The sequence below is a fragment of the Ochotona curzoniae genome, unplaced genomic scaffold (assembly GCF_017591425.1).
Source record: "Ochotona curzoniae isolate NIBS_2020 unplaced genomic scaffold, NIBS_Ocur_1.0 patch24, whole genome shotgun sequence".
Taxonomy (NCBI): Eukaryota; Metazoa; Chordata; class Mammalia; order Lagomorpha; family Ochotonidae; genus Ochotona; species Ochotona curzoniae.
This window is the reverse complement of record NW_024466795.1, coordinates 241,336-258,531: the sequence shown is the minus strand read 5'-3', so window position 1 is coordinate 258,531 and position 17,196 is coordinate 241,336. Positions and strand designations below refer to the sequence as shown.

Here is a 17,196-nt window from a genome sequence, read left to right as displayed (position 1 = left end):
AGCTAGTAGGACTATGTGCTGGCATTACATCTTTGACCAACAGGCCTAAGTCCTTATGCTTTTGACTTGCATTCTAGAGATTTCTCTGAAGTGAGATGGAACTATATAGAGTGGGTCATTTAATGGTCTATTTGTCTATTTATTTATTTGAAAGCAAAGCCTGGGGCCAGGTATGGTAGTCCAGCAGCTAAAGTCCTCGCCTTGAACGTGCAGGGATCCCATCTGGGTGCTGGTTCTAATCCCAACGGCTTCGCTTCCCATCCAGCTCCCTGCTTGTGGCCTGGGAAAGCAGTTGAGGACAGTCAAAAACCTTGGGACCCTGCATCCCTGTGGGAGACTGGGAAGAAGCTCCTGGCTCCTGGCTTCGGATTGGCACAGCACTGGTCATTACGGTCACTTGGGGATTGAATCATCAGATGGAAGATATTTATTTGTCTCTCCTCCTTTCTGTATATCTGACTTTGTAATAAAAATAAATAAATCTTAAAAAAAAGAAAGGAAAGGCTGAGGTGGGCATGGAGATGCAGCAAGTTAATCTGCCACCCGCAATCCAAGTGTCCCCGAGGAGAGCACTTAACCACCAGTTGGCTGCAGAAGCAGCAGATGAGCCAGGTGATTGGGTCCCTGCCTACAGGTGGAGACACAGTTGGAATTGTAGGCTCCTGGCTCCATCCCAAGACATAGGGACCATCTGTGAGTGAACCAGTGGATGAGAAATCCCTAGGGTCTTCTGCTGCCTTTCCAGGTATATCAGCAGGAAGTTGGGTTCCAAGTGCAGCAGCCAGGAGGCAAATGGGGCTCAGAGGTGGGATGGGGGTATCACGCACCACCCCCAACTGCCTACCTTGTCTGTCGTCTCTGGCGTCAGGAAGCAGGGGAGGTTGACTGAGGCTTCTGCGCAGACTGTCCCAGGGAGCAGTGGAGCTGAGAGCCAGGGCTGCCCCTTCTGAGGCTGGATGGGCAGGCAGGGCTGCCCTGTGGCGCCCTCTGGTGGCCAGATTTAGAGGTTTCAGGGCCTGGCTGGCTAGTCCTGAGATATCCTAGGCCCTTTCCTAGGGGCTGTATGTGACAAAATAGGGTGGCAGGAGAAAGAGATAAAGAGAAAAAAGTACTAAGCAAAGAGTTGTGATTTAAAATAAGAAAACATTTGATAGAGGGCCAGTTGGGTGGCTCAACTCAGTCCCTGATCTTCCACCTGCAAGCTGAGGTATCCCATGTATGTGGGCAGCGGGTCATATCCCGGCTGATCCGCTTCCAATTCTCATGGCCTGGGAAAGAAGCAGAGGATGTTCCCTCATGAGCCTGGAACTGTTTGGCTTTCTTTGTGGGAGACAGGCGCCTAAAGTACTTGAGCCATCATCTACTGCCTCCCAGAGTCATGTGCCCAGGAAGCTGGAACAGCTGGGAACTCCTGCAGGGGCTGCCTTTGTCTCAGTAGGGTTTTAGCTGCTGTGGGAAATGCCTACTCCCTGCTTGTTTTTCTTCAATGCTTTATAGTTCCCTCCAGGAAAGATGGCTGAAATTTGGAGACACAGGCTGGGAAGTGGCTAGCAGAATGGGCCTGAGGACTCCTACACATGCTTCAGTTCTGGGCGGGCATGTGGGAGAGAATGACAGAGGTGCAGGGCCTCAGGCTGGCATGCTGACATGGTGTTCTGGTGGACCATACTTGAGGACTTGTGCACATGATGGGCCCCAGCCGTTACAGTGGTATGGGCCTAGGGACCCATGTGCGTTTTTGTGTCCTAGAAAAGCAGAGGGGATCTCAGGTCAGTATGTGTGCTGGAGGAGCGGTCTGGGGGTTCCTGCATGGATTGGGGTTCTGGGTGGATGGGTAGGGCTCCAGACCAGCATACCTCCAAGCCAGGGAACCAGGTTGTGGATAGATTGCTCAGGGAAAAGTGGTGTAGGGAAGGAGAGACTACTGAAGGAGTATTTTGCAAGTGAGGAATGACATCTGGGGGAACTTCCACTGACAAGGCCACCGTACTTGCAGGTAACAAGGGTGGCTGAGACTAAGCAGCTTTGAGGAGGGATATTGGAGGACCTTTCGGGGTCAGACCAATGCAACAGCCCACATGGGAGACTTGAGCTGGATTGGTTAGCATCTATCTATCAACACCCACTGGTTCACACAAAAGGTCTGGGGCCCACCTGGCAGGGCTAGACCATAGTACCTACCAGTGAGCGTTGGAACAGGGGATGGGTCACATTAGGCTGGGCCATGACACTAATCAACATGTGAAAGAATTGGGTCTTGGGGCAGAGTCTGTGGGGGATACAACTATAGGAATGCAATAACCACTGGTTTGTTCAAGAGCTGGGAGTGATGACAAGCTGAGCTAGGCATGACCATGGAACCCACTAACACTCATGGGTACTAGGATTGGGAATAGACTGGGCTGGTTCAGGATGTAGCAGCCATGGGTGTACATGCCCAAGAACAGGGTTTGGGGCAGACCAGGACACAGTATCCACTAAAGGCAAAGATGGAGGGGTGACTATGCTGAGTAAGGGCCTACTACCTTCTGGAGCACATGAGACCAAGGTCTGGGAGTGGGCCTGATGGAGGAATTTGAGGAACTCCCCTGATGGGCTATAGCTTTTACTGGTGGGCAGGTGATTCAGGCCTGGGTATTAGGTCAGGTTGGGCAGGTCTGCTCTATTTGTCAGCAGATGTGTGGGTTGGCGTGTGTGTGAATTAGGCAGACTGTAGTGCACTGGCATGTGTAAGAGCTAGGATGGGGTGTGGGTCATGCCAGGCTAGGCTATCACACCTGCCAATTTGCTAGAAAACCAGGAATAGGGGAAGGGCAGGTCAGGTCAGGCTGCAGCATCCCATGGTATGGGCCAATCTGGGGAGAGCTATGCTGGGGTGGGTCTGAGCAACCACTGGCATGTGCAAGATCTGTAGCTGGGAGTGGAACTAGTTGGGGAGCTAAGGAGACACCACAACTGGGTTGTGGTTATCAATGGTGAGTGCAAGAGCTAGAATGGGGGTGCTGATCTGGGCTGGATATGGCTGCAGCATTCCTCGGCATGAGTGTGGACTGGGTCTGAGATATGCCAGACTGGGCTAGGCTCCAGCACTCACTGGTGCTCACAAGAGCCAGGGTGGGTGTAGGACTGCCTGGGTCAGGTTGTGGCACATGCTAAGCCACACAATAGCTGGGTCTGGGGATGGACCAGGCATGGTTGGGCTGTAGCATCAAATGGTAAGAGCCGGCATGAGTGTAGGTCAGCTGAGCAATGGTGTACCTAACTGGGACGGGAGGTGGGTTAAGTCAGGCTAGGCCAAGAACCAAGGCTGGCAGCAGCCCAGACCAGGCCAAGTTACAGTACCCACCAGCATACCTGTGGGCCAGGCAAACAGTCAGAATGATGGCAATGGCTCAGGTGCGGGGATCTGCCACGCACGAGGGACACCGTAATTGCGGGACCCTGGTGCGCATTTGGGGAGGGAACACAAGGCAGACAGCCCTCTTCTATTTTGAGTAGTATGCCCCTGCCTCAAAAATTTCAAAGCCCTGAAACTTGTCACGCTGATCTGCTCTCTGATGTGGTGGTTTTAGCTCTTCCATGTGCTCCCATTCTTTTGTCATTGAGGTGACTTAGGGGACCCGAGGGTTCCAGGAGCACATGGCTATTGTGAAGGGTGATTTAGTTGGGGCTCCTGGTGGGCTAGGGTCAGGAGCCACAGGGAGCCCTGCTTTACCTCCTGCCCCCAGAGCAGGGAGGGTGGCCAAGCTCAGGGGACAGAGGTGCCCTGTGTCGGGACGTGGGGTTCTCTGCGTGTAGCCGGGACGGGCCCCGGGTTCGGGAGCCTTGGAGGTGTCCAGGCTGCAAGTGGACAGAGGCCAGAAGCAGGTGGCGGCTGTGAGGCTCACTGGAAGTGGCTGGAACCGAACCCCGGAGGGAGTGCCGACGCCTGGTGGAGAGGTTGGGCAGGCCAGGCCACAGGGCGGGCAGCGCGAGCAGGGAGCGGTACGTGCCGAGAGGCTGGGTGGGCCAGGGCGGACGCGGTGCGTTTCTGGCCTGGGCTCGTTTGGGTCATTGGGTGGGGACCGCTGCATCCAGGTCAGTGGTGACCCAGTGCCGATGCCGGCGGGCGGCGGCCGTGGCGCGATCCGGCACGGCAGTCTATCGGCGGCTCCGGGTCCTTGGTGGCCCGCGGCTCGCTTTCCGGTCGCTCCCGGCGGAGGCTCTTGGATCCGCTCTGCGGAGCCCGGGGCCTTCTCCTTGCCTGTCCTTTGCTGCCAGCGGCCATGCCTTCCCGGGGCCGCATCTCCTTCGCCAGGGCGACCACGCTCTCAGCCCGTGCTTGGCTGTGGGGTTGGCTTGAGTGGTCGCCTGCAGGGAGCGGGAGCCGAGCAGGTGGATCGGCGCGTCGGGGCCAGGGCCTTCACACAGTGTCCTGGGGTTCCTGGCTGGAGCCGCATCTTTGCACCCGTGGGTAGTGGGTACCGCCGCTGGAGAGCAGGGCGCCTGGTGTCTGGGGCCTAGCGAGGCCGCGGGCATTTCCTGGGTCCCTAGTTGCGTGCAACCTGTCCAGGCCCCAGAGCTCATGCGGTGAGGCGTGGCACCTGCGTGCTGGCCCCGTTCATTCCTGCAAGCCGCCTGTTAGTCCCACATTTCAGTCTCTTTTCCAGGCCCATTTGTCCTTCAGGGTTTTCAGCAGTGCCCCTAAATCTGCCTTGCCTCAACTTGAGGCCCCTCCACCAAGGCGTCCTGGTCTCCCTGGGCTTCCGCTTGCTTGCCCATCCCGAACTTTCAGTCCTTTCAGACCCTGGGCCCGAGGCTACCTCTGGCTGGCTCTTCTGATTCAGTTCCCGCTATTGCAGCAGATAAGCAACAGAGATAGGCTGAGTCCTTGGTCCCTTGTGCCCTTGTGGGAGATCTGGAAGAAGCTCCTGGCTCCTAGCTTTGGACCAGCACAGCTCTGCCCACTGCAGTTGTTTGGATGGTGAAACAGATGGAAGAGCTCTCCCACTCTCTCTGTCTCTCTCCTTTCCTCTCTGTGACTGCGTTTCAAATGAGAAAATAAATAAATCTTTATCAATGTTTGAAAGAGAAAATACTAATGAAAGAATTGTGATTTTGAAATAAGAAACCATTTGACAGGGGTCCAGCTCGGTGGCTCACAGGCTAATCCTTCACCTGCAAGCTCAAGCAACCCATTTACATGGAGTCTGGTTCTTGTTCTGGCTGATCTGCTTCCATTTGCGCTCCCTGCTTATGGCCTGGAAAAGCAGAACTCAGTCTGATCCTCCTTGTTGGAGGCAGGACCTAAATGCTTGAGCTGGCGGGTTGGTGGGTGGCTCACGTTCCTGCACTCACTGGCCGCTCCGTGGGGACCGCTGGGCCCTGTTGTCCGTGGGGACCCAGGGCCGAGTCCCTTGCCCGAGGCTCTCTGAGCTGCCGCGCTCTGTATCCTCCTTGCCTGTCTTTTTGCTGCCCTTGCTGAGCGCTCCTCTGCGAGGGGTACTATGCTCTCAGCCTGCACTCCGCTGTGGGGTCAGGCTGTGTGTTCGCCAGTGGCGCCTTCCCCACGGCCGCCGGGTCCTGGTGTTCCTGATTGGAGCCGCATCTTTGCACCGGTGTGTGCCGCGGTGAGTGGGGCTCGAGCTGTCTTTGGTCTTTGGCCTTGCGGGATTGCGGGCATTCCCTTGGGTCCTGAGTGGGTGGAGAGGCCACACCCTCCCTGCTCCTACTGGATTCAGGACGCACCTTCCCCAGGGGAGCAGCCCTCACCTGCTCACCTCCTCTCCCCTTCTCCAGGCTCTCTGGCCATGGATGCCATGGCCTCTGCTGCCGCTACCTTCCACTTCGGTCCTACTCTGTCTGCACTCTTGCCTTCCTGCCTGTCACCCGGCAGGGAGCTGAGCCTTCCCTCTGGATTTGTCCCGTCTGGGTGAAGATGGGAGTCCTGGGGGTGGGCGGGTAAAACTTCTCAGTGGGCAACGGGAAAGGGAAGAGTCACCGCGGGTGGTGCAGGCGGGCGCTCCCTGCAGGGAACATTGGCTGAGAGACCAGGGCCCTCAGGGTTTCCCAGCGCGACGCGGAGCCCTTCCTCTCCTCTCACCACGGGCGGTGCGGGCGGCCTGGCTCGCAGCCCTGCTGTGCAGATCCCGCTGTCCTGGGTCACCTACAACAGCGTCCTGAGCAGGGCGTCCCGGGCCTGCGGGCAGGGCGAGCTCTGTGACACCTGCGCTCCCGTGTCCTTCCCGACTCTGTCCCAGGAAGCCCCGGCGGCGCTGGCGTCGTGGGCGCTGCTGCGACCACCTTGCTGCCGCAGGGAGTCAGGGACTCTGGTGCCCATGGTCACCACCTGGTCTGTATCTCTGTAAGTGCTTAGCCCGGTTGGTAGAGCAGGAAGGAGCGGCGCTGTCCCTCATCCCGGCCCACCTCCCAGGGAGCGCGGGGGCCGTGGTCGCCATCTCAACGGCCCCGCCTTAGCCTTGGCTGCATTTACAGCCTTGAAAGTGACCGACCTACGGTGCAGCCCGGGAGGGCGCTCTCACCCTGATTTGCTGGGTCATTGGCTTCTATCAGGAAGCCTCGTTCTGCTCTTTTTTGGGGACGTGGATCCCGGGACCAGGGTGGCTCCACTGGCCGGCGATTCCTGCCCGATGCGAGGGGAACCTTTAATGCGCGGCTTGCGCTAGGGAACCCCGGATGGGGAGCCTCTAGGTTCAGTTAGGCTCTCACGCTGTGCGAACCAGGAAGTGGACCTGGACCTGGCCGGCCTGGGCAGGTCGCTGCCTGGCAGGGGTAGGGGGTGAAGTCTCATCCCTGTCTGTCCCGCACACTCAGGCTTTGTTTTCCAAGTGCCCGGCTGCCTGGGCCCCTTGCTGCTCCTGCTCTGGCAGCTGCCATTCCTCCCTGGGTCACCTGCCACAGGAAGTCACTTCCAGAGGCCCCAGGGGAGCCCTGTGGGGAGTGGGGAGATGGGAGCCTCTCTGGGAAGTGGGTCCCCTGGCACTTCCTCCCACACAGGGAGAAGGGGATGAGGGATAAAGTCGGGGGGGGGGGGTTTGTGAAGGGAATAGAACCCATCTTTCCCCAAGGATTCAGTGTGGGCAAAGCCAGGGTGGTGCCTTGGCCCCTGGGGGTTGGGCTTAGGGGAGGTCCTGTCCATTTCCTGTGCGTTGGGTTGTCTGTGTGCCCTCCACACTCCTCCCAGCCCCCACCCCTGCCACTGGGCCTGGCTGAGCCTCCAGGTGGTCAGGGCTGCCTGAAGGAGAGGGATGGGGAGTTCCAGGGGTGTGTGCCAGTGCAGATCCAGTTTGGGGTACAGAGCAGGTGCAGATCAGGGCCTGGGTTTCTGCTGGGGTCCTTCCTCCAGCATTGTCTGCCCCCTGCACTTTCTCATCTATGACCCCAGCTTCATGGTCAGGCAGCTTCTGTCCAGGGCAGGGTAGGGCAGGTGTGGCTCCTGCCCTGTTCCTGGCCTCTCCCATGGAGGACATGTCCCTCTGGTCCCCTGTGGCAGAGTGTGCAGTGAGGGAGGGATTGCTCAGGATTCCTGCTTTAGTGCTGGTGGCCTTTACAAGTCCTCCTCTCAGGGGACAGCCCACCTAGGGTGTCCTCTGTCCCCAGGGCTGGGAATGAAAGAAATAGATCAGGAACTCAGCGTGGAGATCCCTGTCCAGGAGAGTGCCTGTGCTGAGGGTGGCCATGGTAGAGACCAGCTGAGGGCATGGAGGGCAGGCAGAGGCCGGCCAGGCCAGGGTCTCAGAACTTCCCCCCTCCAAAGTCGCCACGGGGAAGAGGATCCACTGAGGGCTGTGGCCTGTCTGGGTCAGCACTAGCATAGGGCGGGATGGCTGTGGAGCCTTAAGCCCATGGCAGCCTGTGATGCACCTGTCTGCAGGGGCAGGAGGACGCAGTGAAAAGCTGGCAAGGTGGAGCTTGGCAACCTCCTTGGCTGGGGTTGCTCAGCCAGCCCTGGGTTGCCCTGGCCTCCTGCTGAGCTGTGCTGGTGGGAGGGGCTGGCTCAGGGCTGGGGAGGGAGAGGAGGCTGAGCGCAGTATGGGACTGGGCAGCAGGGAGAGGGTGTGGCCTGGCTGGCAGGGGCAACTGGAGCCCCGTATAAGGAATCATGGACCTGGGGGGCAGGATGAAGGCCCTGTGGACATGTGGGGACTGATCTTGGATTTTGCCTATTCTGCAGCCCTCAGCTCCCTTGCTGTGTGGTGACAAGGAGTTCAGGGTTCGATGTGGATTGAGGTGCAGGACAGGAGCCAGGGCTGACAAAGGGTGATACGCTTGCTCATGGGGTTTCAGCATCTTCCCTACAAGGGCCGGATCTGAGTTTTGAGAAGCTGAAGGAGGGAGAGGTCCTGAGGGAACAACCACACCCCTGGAAAATTGTCTGGTTTTTCACCCCTGCCGTCTGTGAGCTTCTCTGTTTCAGATGACCAGCAGGTGGCGCCATAAGACCATGTCAAGAGAAATCCAGGCCGGCAGGCCATGCTGTCTACTCCTGTGTTTGTCGGTTCCACTTGAGGCAGCCTACCATCTGCAGAGAGCGGCCTGTGTTCCCCCATGCTGTGGTCTCACCTGCCACATTCTGAGCACTTCTATTTCCTTATCTCCTAATTGGAAAACAATGGGGAAGGCATTATGGCACTTTGGGTAAGGCTGTTCCCTGCAACTCCAGGATCCCATATGGGTGCCAGTTTGTGTTCTGGCTACTTCACTTACCACCAAGCTTCCTGTTACAGCAGATGATGGCCGAAGTCCTTGAGCCCTGCACCCACGTGGGAGACTCTGAAGAAATTCCTGGCTCTTGGCTTTAGAGCAGCTCAGCTCTGGTCATTGTGGCCACTTGCCGAGTGACCCAGAAGTGGAAAAATCTCTCCATCTGTCCTTTTCTGGTTGCAAATTTGCCTTTAAAAAATAAAATAGGTTGGGCCTGGCGCCTTGGCCTAGTGGCTAAAGTCCTTGCCTGAATGCACCAGGATCCCATATGGATGCTGGTTCTAATCCCGACTGCACCACTTCCCATCCAGCTCCCTGCTTGTGGCCTGGGAAAGCAGTCGAGGACGGCCCAAGGCCTTGGCACCCTGCACCCATGTGGGAGACCTAGAGGAGGTTCGGAGACCTGGCTTCGGATCGGTGCAGCACCGGCCGTTGTGGTCACTTGGGGAGTGAATCATTGGACAGAAGAGCTTCCTCTCTGTCTCTCCTCTCTGTATATCTGACTTTTTAATAAAAATAAATAAATAAATCTTTAAAAAATAAACAAATGTTTATAAAAATCTTAAAAAGGAAAAAAAAATGGTGCCAGCCTTGTGACACAGTGGGTTAAGGTTCCTGTTGTAATGTGAGCATTCCTTATAAACCAAAATAAAGAAATCAAAGCAATGGAATGGAAGGAATTGCGTTTCTCCATGGGTCAGTATGGATTAAAGAATTAATATTTGTGAGTGAGTGCAGCTGTGCCATGTGGGTTATCCACTGTGTGTGTTACAGCGTGTATGGTGGGGAAATGTACATGGTGACAGGCATCTTACTGTTGAGTCTGGGGGGCGCAGATATGAGGGGTTTGGGCAGAGGCAGGGCTCTGTTTCCATGGTGACCAGGTGAGAGAGTCTGTGTGGGACCCAGCGACAGGGCCCACAGGGTACCACAGAGCAGAAGGACTGAAACTCCTGCAGGGGCATCTGTGCATGGTTCATTCTTGAGCTGCGGGGCCAACTGCCCTGAGAGGGGCTCTTGTGTGGGGCCAGAGCTGGGGTGAGCTTTGGGGTAGGGATGGGGCCTGGGATGATGGTGCTGAAGAGCAGGGTCAGTGCTGCTGGGCTGGGTCCTCTTAGGGAGGCAGGACTGAATGAGCAGTGAGGAATGAATGAGGTGGGCATGCAGGGAGCAGCCCAGCAGCTGCCACCGCTGGTTCAGTCTGTGTGGACGGGGAGGAGTCTCTGTCCTTTCTGCTTCCTGGTCCTGACTGCTCCTTGGGACAGACGCAGCTCAGACCAGGCAGTGGTGGCAGAGAGCTCCAGAGTCCCCTGTAACATGGCCTGAGCTGGGCTGGGGGCTCTGCCTGCAGCAGGAGTGGACCAGGGCCTGCCTGTGAGGACAAGGGGCCCTAAAGGGTCTCCCTAGGTCCTCAGGCTCCAGGAAGGAGGTGGGAGGAGAGTTTGTTCAGGCACCATGCAGCATGCACCTGCTGGTGTGTGCTGTCCTATATTACTCAGTGTTGTCTCTCTCACATTGCTGCAGGAGTGTTGGAGGCTTTGATACTCTGTGTTTGATTAACCCTGAAACATCACTATGGTACTCAGTTGTCATCAGTCATAAAATTTCACATGCTTGGCATTTATCCTTTTATTTGCATCAAACTTACAAGTACTGATAGTTGAAATAGTTAATTATTTCTGAAGCTTTCTTATGAGAGGCTGGCATTGTGGTGTAACATGGAAAGCTGCTGCCAACAATGCCAGTGTCCCATGTGGCTGTTGAACAGAGTCCTGTGTGCTCCACTTCTCAGTCAGCTCCCTGCCCTTGTGCCTGGAAGAGCAGCAGAAGCTGGCCTGACTGCTGGGACCCTGCAGCCATTGGGGAGAAGGAGGAAGCTGGTGGATCCTGCTTCGGTCAGAGGTTGTGGTGGGAAGTGTGGCTTAGAAATGGGTGCATGTGATTCTCACCTTGTGAGCTGGAACATAATAAGTGAAACTGTTATTAACTCGGCCGCCTGCACCCAGGTCTCTGCCAGGGTGGCCCCTCACTGTGTAAAGCCCAGGGCTCAGGTGGCCCATGTGACCATCTGCAGGGGAGGCTGAAGCCCGGGTGGGGGTCCTATCTCCCCTCCTGCTGCCAGAGTGTGCTGTGAGGGTGGCACATGGGCATCCACCTGAGCCACATGCAAATCCCCTGCCCTATCCAGAGTGTCCCAGTCCTCCCATTGCTGACTGGATCCCCTCAGCATGTCTATGGTCCCCAGTTCTCACAGCTAGCTCTGCAGCTTTTTGGGCTGTGGGCTTGGTGCCCCCATTAGACTTGCAGGTCCAGAGCTCATTCTTGTGCCCTCTCATTACAGCTACGCACATCCTGGGTGCCCCATCTCTGCTCCTGACTGCAAATGTGCTCCATGTGGAGCCCCTTCCCTAGTGTGTCCCCCACCCAGAGATTTCCCGTCAGCCCCTGACTAGTGGTCACTGCCAGCCCTGCAGCGTCACTCACTTCTCAATGACATCGCAGCTCCCACCACTCCTGCACTGTACACTTGGGTAGCCCCTCCTGGGATCCACCCTCCCAGTTGCCCTTCTCCCACTGTGTGCCATCCCCACACCGGCACGGCCTGAAGCCCTGGGTGTCCTCCTCACCTCCTCCTCTTTCCCTGGATGCAGTCCACAGGAAGTGCTGTGCATCCATCTGCAGAAGGATCCAGACCCTCATCTCCCACTCTGCCCATGCCTACCACAGTGACCACAGTGACTGGCATCTCTGCCTGGACACAGCAGGAGCCCCTAGAGCTTTGTCTCCAGCCTCTCAGTCTCTCAGCCCTGTCCTCACGCAGCAGCCAGGGTGGTCCCTGGACAGGAGAAGGTGCACATGTCCCTTCTCTGCTCAGAGCTGTCTCATTGGGCCTGACGCAATGACCTAGCGGCTGAAGTACCCATGTGGGAAATCAGAAAAAAGTTCCTGACTACTGGCTTTGGACCATTTGAGAAGTGAGCCAGCAGATGGAAGATCTCTCTCTCTCTTTCTCTTCTCTATAACTCTGCCTTTTCAAATGAGAAAATAAATAAATCTTTTAAAATATTTTTGAAAGAAAAATACTGGGCTCGGCACAGTAGCCTCATGGCTAAAATTCTTGCCTTGAGCACCTGGGATCCCATAGGGCAACAGTTCTAATCCCGGTGGCCCTGCCCACCATCTAGTTCCCTGCTTGTGGCCTGGGAAAGCAGTAGAGGATGTCCCAAAGCCTTGGGACCTTGCACCCGCATGGGAGACCTGGAGGAAGTTTCTGGCTCCTGGCTTCTGATCTGTGGGCAGCTCCAGCTGTTTTGATTACTTGGGGAGTGAATCATCGGACAGAAGATTTTCCTCTCTGTATATCTGTCTTCACAATAAAAATAAATCAATATTTTTTTTTAAAAAAAGAAAAGCTGACTTGTGGCTCCCACCTCACTCAGAGCCAGGGCTGAGCCTTCCAGTGTGCACACGGCCTGCTGCATGGTGGTGCCCCGACCCAGCCTTCCTGATGGCTCCCTGCTCCGTGTGCAGACTTGCTCTTGTCTAGGGCATTTGCACTGGCCGTCACCTGCCTGCACAGCATCTCCCCAGACACCTTTGCTGGTGACTCATTGTGTCCTTCCAACCCTCCTCAGGGTCACCTCCTCAGGGCAGTGCACACTTACCTTCAATGATGGCGAAACATCAGCTGCCATGGCCCTCACATCACTCTGGACCACCGTGCCCAGCACTAGGTCTGGAGTATGGCAGAGTCAGCTGAGTGATGAGTGTGCTGCACGGCCCCTTCCAGACCCCGTGGCTTCATTAGTGGAGCTGAGACAGAGGCCACCTGCGGCCTATGCAGAGAGGCATCCTCTCCCTGGTGTCCACGTGGCCTGGGCTTTCTCACAGTGCCCTCTGCCCTCCCCTCCTTCCTCCCTCCCTCCCAGACTGCCTCCTGCACACAGAGGTGAAGGCCACCAGAGCTCATAGAGGAAGAGCAAGTGCAGTCAGCCAGCGACACTAAGGAACAAATGAATACACGGAGAACAGCAGCCAAAGGCTGAACCCAAACCTGAGCTTTTATAGTCCAGGCCTCATGCAGCCTCCATTTCCTCAGGTCCACCAGACAGGGCAGCCTGGCCCTGCCTAGTCCTGTGTGGCCAGGTGTTGATGGACACATCACACTGGAGAGATACGGACACTGGGACAGCTGAGCCGGGTCAGCAGTCACCACGGGAAAGTGACGGATGAAGCACTGCCTGGGCACAGCCTCGTCCTCACCCAGAGCCTCCCAGCCTCTCCTGTCCCCACTGGCAAAAGACTCAGCAGAGTAAATACATGAATTCTGGAAGGTTCTAGTTAGTGCTTTTTATTTTCTCTGAAATTTTTGGGATTTTCTGTTTTAGATTTCTCATGAATGCCTCACGATAAGAGTTGGAAAATATGAATTACTGTTCAGATTTGCACAGGGAAGGAGGAAGCTGCAGCAGATGCACCTGACTTGAGACAGGGACGGAGGGGCCCACGCTGGGCTGGGAGGGCCAGGCTCCCACCTCACACTGTGCCCACAGGAACACTCTTAGCTGCCTGTGCAGGAAGAGAGGGCAGGGCTTTTTGAAGACACCAAAATAAAGACTTAAGCAATTCTGATACACTTCAGATGGAAACAAGGCAATTGTCTCAAGCAGAAACAACTAGCTAACAATTTCACATCACTTGCTCACGCGAACATTAACAACCAGCACACATGAATGTCCAAATACAAGGAATCTCCCAGCCTCATTGGATCCTCTCATCTCTGCCACCTCTCCCCTCCAGGTCCTTCCAGGTCTCACCTTTCAGGCTGTGAGAGAGGAATCAGAGCTCCTGGCACTGTCCTGACCTGGGAGAACCAATCAGGACTTGGTGAGAGCAGCAGGGGTGTGGTTGAGGGAGGAGCTACAGGGTGGGCAGGGCAGCTTCTCCATGGGCATCTGGCCAAGGCAAGGCTCTTGGGGCTCCTCCACCCGCAAACACACCCCAGTGCTTACCTGCAGCCTTAGTGTAGCACCCTCCTTTCCCACCTGTGAGAGAATAGAGCTGGTGAGATGTAGGAAGAAGGCAGGGCCAGAGGACCTGCCTAGAGGAAGCCCAGAGGTACACTGGCTCATCTCAGAGAAGATTCCAGAACCACAGCTGCGGACCCAGGAAAGGGTCAGGAGGTGCCTCTCCTGGAGGTGTGTCCTCAGCTGGGACCTCCCCCTGACCTGGGGCTGTTGGTACCCAGGTCCCTGTGAGTAAAGTCATCCCTGTGGAGTTTCATCCTCCACCTTCACTCGTTGTTCACACCAGAGCTAATGTGAGCACTTGTGGCTCAGCTAGGGGTGCAGGTGTGTGTGCACAGTGTTTCCCAGAATTGGGCAGGGTGACCTCCCTGGGACAGGAATCTCAGACCCAGCCCTCACCCTGCTCTACCTGAGTGCTTCCTCCTCATCATCACCACAACAGTGACCACAACTCCAATGAGCACAGCTGCCAGGAGGACCAGGCCAGCGATGACTCCCCACATGGGCACAGTTTGCTGAGGAGGCTCTGAGAGGGGAAGGGACAATAAGGGGCTCTGACCCCAGGGCTCAGCCCCACCCCTGCTGAAGGCTCTGCCAGTTTCTGTCCTTCTTACCCCATCTCACGGTGAGGGGCTCAGGCAGCCCCTCATGCTCCACGTGGCATGTGTATCTCTGCTCCTCTCCAGAAGGCACCAGCACAGCTGCCCACTTCTGGAAGGTTCCATCGCCTGAAGGCCTGGTCTCTATCAGCTCTGTGTCTTGGGTCAGGTCCTCCCCATCGCGCTGCCAGGTGAGTGTGATGTCCTTGGGGTAGAAGCCGAGGGCCCAGCACCTCAGGGTGGCCTTCTGGTCAGAGACTGGGTGGTGAGTCACATGTGCTGTGGGTGGGTCTGAGGAAAAATTTGAGAAATTCAGGCCTATGAGACATCAAAGTTACACTCAGTGACCATCCTGATTGTAGACAGGAAGACTGGGGTGGGTTTGGAGTGTAAAACTCAGACCTAGCCTGGATAAAGACAATGAGGTAATCTAGTGTTTGGAAAGTTCTAGAATCAGGCATGGTTCAGGCTAGGAGGCTCCAGATCTCTGTGGGGAGAAAATGGATATGGCCTTTTCCCAAGTGGAGGCTGAGAAACCCAGAAACCCTGGGGTGAAACTTCCAGTATTTTAGCTTGAGGCTGAAGACAGACCCTGGTTGTGAGTTCCTGTCTCACTGGACACTGCTTGAGTCCAGGGAGGTTCTTTCTGGAATCTTCTAAGTACCCTCCCCCAAGGCTGGTCTCTCATCTCCTGAGGGAAGAGCGAGTCTCTGGCTTTGGACCCAAAGCAGGGGAGGAGGTCCCCCGCCTTGAGAAGAGACAGACCCTGGCCTGGGTCCCACTTTTCTCCCCTCCTCCACAGCTCCAGGGGAGGTGAGCCAGGGCAATCCCGACCAGCCCCGTGTACCTGCGCGCTGCAGCGTCTCCTGACCCATCTCCAGGTATCTGCGCAGCCACCCCACGCACTCCAGCTCCAGGTAGGCCCTGTGGCGGTCAGCCAGATCCTCAGCCTCCCACTTGCGCTTGCTGATCTGAGCCGCCATGTTGGCCGCGGTCCAGGAGTGCTGGTCCTCATTCAGGACGATGTAGTCCGTGCCGTCATAGGCGAACTGCCTGTATCCGTGGAGGAGGCGCCCGTCCTCCCCGACCTCGCAGCCGTACATGTACTGGATGGTGTGAGAGCCTGTCCCCGCCCGCGGTCAGCCTTGGCCACGCAGCTCCGCCCCCGCCCTCACCGAAAATAAAAGCCGAAAACAAAAGCGAAACAAAAAGCGAAACCCGGATGCTCCCGCCGAGGGTCTCCGCGGGGCGCGCAGTCTCGGGGTGGGGGACCTCGGCCCCGGGACCCGGAGCGCCCTGGGCGCACGTGGGGAGGGGTCGGGTCACTCACCGGCTTCGCTCTGGTTGTAGTAGCCGCGCAAGATGTTCAGATTCATGCGGTTAATTAGTGCGTTGTTCTTGGCGTTCCGAGTGTTCCAGTCCCAGTACTCCTGCTCCACCTGCTGCATCCACGGCGCCCGCGGCTCCATCATCGGGTTCTCGGCGTCGCTGTCGAAGCGCACGAACTGCGTGTCGTCCACGTAGCCGACTTCGATGAAGCGGGGCTCCCCGAGTTCGGGCCGGGACACGCCGGTGTCGAAATACCTCAGGGAGTGGGAGCCTGGGAGAGAGAGGGGCTGAGATCGAACCTGTCTCCCACCCTGAGCGGAACGCTGGGTGTGAGTAGTCTAGTGCTGGCGGGGAGTTAGGAGCCCGCGGATTGGGAGACGGGGAAAGGGACGGCGGGGAAGGGTCTGGGTGAGAGGAGGGCGGGACGGACCGAGGTGGGGACGTCCCTGCCGACACAGGGGCGGCTCCCCGGGGTCCTGTGTCCCCTCCACGCGCTCCCCTCGCTCCTGCCCCGCAGAGCCCGTCTCCCTCCCGACCCGCACTCACCCGCCCGGGTCTCGGTCAGGGCCAGGGCCCCCGCGAGCAGCAGGAGGAGGGTCCGGGGCGACATTGACTGCCTCCTCTTGTCTGTGGAGACTTTGACCCAGAGACTAAGTGTCGACAGAATAACCAGGATCTGGTAGCACAGAAAGGCTCCTCCGGAAAAGGCGTGTCCAGAGGCAGTGTTAGCTCAACCTAGTCAGGAGTGTCCAGGTAGAAGCAGCTTACTCGGATTGGGAGAGGGAAAGTGCGGTGGGGGACTCACCCACCACCTTGGCTTCCCTGGACCAGACCTGCCCTGGCACTGAGACCCTGAGGGCCAGGCGGTGAGCTGTGCCCTGACCCTTTTTCCCAGGCCGGTGTGATGTCCTCCTGAGGCCAGGCCCCGGGATAGCTGAGGGATCCTGAGAAATCCAACCAGGCCCCCCCTACTTTTCCTTTCCTATTTTTATGGTTAGTTATACCAACGTATAGCCAATCTCTGGAAAATGTTCAACATCATCAGCCAGCAGGAAAAGGCAAACCAACCCCCCAAGGAGGTGCTACAGACAGAATGGGTGATGCAGGTAAATCTGCAGAGCCTGGTCCTTCCAAGGCTCCCACACAGGACAGTCTAGCCCGGAGTAACCTCAGGGCCAACTGATAGAGACTTTAATTTCATTTTTTGTTTTGTTTTGTTTTGTTTGTTTAGATTTAACTTTTATTTTCATTGGAAAGGCAGATATACAGAGAGAAAAGATACTGAGAGAAAGATCTTCGGTCTGCTGATGCACTCTTCAGGGTGCCACAACTGCCAGAGCTGAACTGAACTGAATCCAGGAGCCAGGAGTTTCTTCTGGGTCTCCCACATGAGTGCAGGGTCTCAAGACTTTAGGCTGTCGTTGACTACTTTCCCAGGCCACAAGCAGGGAGCTGGAACAGAAATGGAGCAGCCTGGATATGCACAGGCACCCATATGTAATCCCAGTGCATGCAAGGCAAGGATTTAGCCATTAAGC

At 56.7% G+C, this 17,196-nt stretch overlaps 1 long non-coding RNA gene and 1 pseudogene across 1 annotated transcript; one reads left to right on the top strand and one right to left on the bottom strand.

The window, feature by feature from the left end:
• The first annotated feature begins 6,330 nt into the window (after nt 1-6,330).
• Nucleotides 6,331-15,356, top strand: LOC121166816. Its single transcript, XR_005885487.1, has 3 exons — nt 6,331-6,343; nt 9,883-9,897; nt 15,279-15,356. It is a non-coding gene; the product is annotated as an uncharacterized LOC121166816 (long non-coding RNA).
• On the bottom strand, nt 13,145-16,307 carry LOC121166814 (annotated as a pseudogene).
• Nucleotides 16,308-17,196: the final 889 nt, after the last annotated feature.